This window comes from Carex rostrata, chromosome 29 (genome assembly GCF_964058835.1).
Source record: "Carex rostrata chromosome 29, lpCarRost1.2, whole genome shotgun sequence".
Lineage (NCBI taxonomy): Eukaryota > Viridiplantae > Streptophyta > Magnoliopsida > Poales > Cyperaceae > Carex > Carex rostrata.
Genome location: NC_135946.1, coordinates 113,749 through 117,138, shown reverse-complemented (window position 1 = coordinate 117,138; position 3,390 = coordinate 113,749). Strand labels below are relative to the sequence as shown.

Genomic DNA, 3,390 nt, shown 5'->3' with positions numbered 1-3,390 from the left:
GAATTTACATTTATATTAAGAAAATAATATAAGATCAATCCAACAAAATGATGCCTAAAATTGACAAACTACTAATTGAATTTTCAAAGTAACAGGAGGTCCATAATTGAATCTAATTTAGCCACGAATATTTTTCTCTGCTCTATTCTTTCGTCTTTATAACCATGAAGTTTAAATGAAATTGAGATCTCGATTAAGTTATGATGTCTAAAGAATGCAATTATTTTTTTCATGATGCCTATAAACTGACTAGTACAATTAAAGTCTTAAATTGCAAGAGAATAATAATTCAGTTTTACTGTTTTTTTTTTATTAAGAAATCATAAAATTTTTTTTGTCATTTTCAAATCTGACACTTAGATTTAAATCACAAGAATTCACTTTTACTAGTAACCATATGATTTTTTTTTTTTTTTGAAGCACACTAAATCTGACACTTAGATTTAAGCAATAAACATACATGACCATAGTCACACAATTACTCCAACCAGCATCTACTAAAATCTACAAAAGTTCACAAAAACATACAATTAAACAATAAAGTCCACAAAAGTTCTAAAAACTAGAATCACCTTCTAATACTACTTGCACATAATTACAATCAAAATACAAATCATCACAACAACATTTATAACAAGAAGGAATATTATCTTCTCTGCTAATGCAACAATTTGGGAGTTATGTTTCTTTAATTTTTCAATCTCAGTATCAAATCGAGCGACAATTTGACAATTCAAATCACTCCGCATGCCCACAACTCCAATTTTATGAAGATAACTCTCATAGTCCTCTTCCCACATCCAGAACCTGCACAAAAATGACTTCTGCGAAATAAAATAAAACCACATGTCAATTATTTTAATTAAGTGCTAACTCTTATGCTCAAATCAAAACTAAGTGATCCATGTTTGCATGTAATCACTCTTTGGAATGTTACAATACTACCCAATAGTTAAAACCAAGATTACAGTACAATTTCCAGCTAACAATTTTGGTTTATATGCAAATACTACCCAATAGCTAAAACTAAGATTAAATTAAAGAATATGACTATGTGACTCCAACTTGAATTAATTTCAGTTCTAGTCAGGTTAAATAAAAATCAAGTAAGACTTCTATGGAATATTACAGTACTACTACCCAATACAGGACTGCTATTGTGCTCCATATATTCTACTCAGTCACTAGAACAGTTTAAGCAAAATGGAATTACCAATTAAATACACAACAAAATGGAGTCACCATAACAGGTTATATTTGCCAATCCAAACTATTGATCTATTAGAGTAGAAGCAAAGACTATAAAATTATATGATGAATTCATATCCTATCAGGTACCTAAGCCAAAGACAATGCTAAAATCAATTCAGTGGCTCAGTGCTTGTGTAAAATATAGGAAGGTCCATTTTGAGATTCACACCAGATTGAAATGGCCTGAGTATTCATTCTACATTTTTACATTAAACAACAAGAAAATCTCAGATCAAGCTTGGAATGGAGCAAGAAGACGAAGGTTATCAAATCATCAAACTCAGCCAACTACTTCTAAACAAGGTAAACCAAATTAAAATTATACAAACGACCCATCAAAAATAGCCTAGAGATCATTTGTCAAAAAATCTAGTACCTTTTTGCAGTTTACGCATTTGTAGAATATCCTCTGTGAATTTACTGTGGTACCGCTCACAAATCTGTTCACATCGATCCGGCAATTCGGGCATTGCACAATTGGCAACAGACTGTCACTCGGCTGGGCGGCGGTAGATGAAATCGATTGTGTAGAGTTTTCAAAGGAGGACTAATGGCGATGCATACTGATTAGATCAAAAGGAGGAGGCGATTAAGGTGCTGGGTAGATTAGAGTTACTGGCAATGGAACGTACAATGGAATTTTCTTTACATTTGATGCATAAAATTGCTTAACGAAAGCATGCTGCAATCAGTAAAAAGAAAAAAAATTAGCAAATAAAAACATAAATTTCATGTTGAAGCATAGGAATTCCATGTTGAAGCATAAAAATTAGCAATTAAAAAGAAAAAATCAGTAACGAAACCAGTAGGAATTCCATGCTTAATTTCCTAACTAATTTTTCATAATTCAAAATCTAAAATCGAAATAAAAAATTAATTAAATCTCGAAACCTGATCTAAGTTAACAGTGATAAACCATTTTTTCTATAGATCTAAGTCAACTTTTGAACCAAATTTTTAGAAAACCTAAAGCCCTAAATTTAAAACAGAAAAGTAACAATTTTCAAGCAACAAAACTAAGGAAGTCTATAGATGAGTTTAAAAAAGAAGGAAGACATAAAACCTTAATAGCAGCAGCACGAAGATCGCAGTAGCACCATTTAGGGAGGAGGTGATTAGGGAAGATCACAGCAGCACGATTTAGGAAAGATCGCAGCAGCAGCAAAAGGAGGAGATTAGGGAGGAGGTGATTTAGGGAGGAGGCGAGTTTACTAGCAAGGTGCCATCGCAAATGTTTGGAGGAGTTAATCGTCTGTCTGAGTTGTGAAGAGGTTTGCACCTCACAACTGGAGGCATGCGGTATACCAAAACAGAAAGAAGAAATTTGGAGTAATGAAGGGTATAATCGGAAATACAGAAATACATATACCAAAACAATATTTTTCAGTTAATTTTTAATAAAAAAAAGTATAAGAATACAACATTAATGACAAATTTAGGAATTATTAAAGTTTGGAGTGTTATTTGAGTGAGTCTATGGTACTATGCATATCACGGGTTGTTACCGTGCTACAGCTCTATATTCGAGTTTTCAAATCCTAACGGTCAATCCGAACCGTTCATCTTGTTCTCCATATTAATATGTGTTTGGTGACCAAATTTTACATTTTTTGAAATTTTTGTACTAATTTTTTAGATTTATTGAAAATCACTTGATCTGAAAATTCTGGACCATCCAAAAACAGTGATTTTCAATAAATCTAATAAAATAGTAAAAATATTTCAAAAAATGTAAAATATGGTCTCCAAAAACATATTAATATGGAGAACAAGATGAACGGTTTGGATCGACCATTAGAATTTGAAAACTCGAATATAGAGCCGTAGCACGGTAACAAATTGTAATATGCATAGTACCATAGACTCACTCGTGTTATTTTTCCAATTTCAAAGTTCGGAATGCCATTTTCACAATTTTTCCAATATATCTTTGTTGCTTCTCCGGTCGCTTTGGCATCATATCAGTCATATCCTGCAATGGCATATTATACATACACTGCATCTGCCACTGTTTGGCAAATCGATCGGGCTGTATTGATATATATATAATGTCAGTAATATTCCACTTGTTTAATTTGTTTCAATAACAATAATATAAAAAAAAGATTTAAACTTCAAAATAAAAAAAAATTATATGCA

At 31.7% G+C, this 3,390-nt stretch overlaps 1 long non-coding RNA gene across 1 annotated transcript; it reads right to left on the bottom strand.

The window, feature by feature from the left end:
* Positions 1–505: 505 nt before the first annotated feature.
* LOC144546419 (uncharacterized) lies at positions 506–2,532 on the bottom strand. Its single transcript, XR_013508771.1, has 3 exons — positions 2,315–2,532; positions 1,628–1,933; positions 506–824 (listed from the first exon to the last, which is right to left on the bottom strand). It is a non-coding gene; the product is annotated as an uncharacterized LOC144546419 (long non-coding RNA).
* Positions 2,533–3,390: the final 858 nt, after the last annotated feature.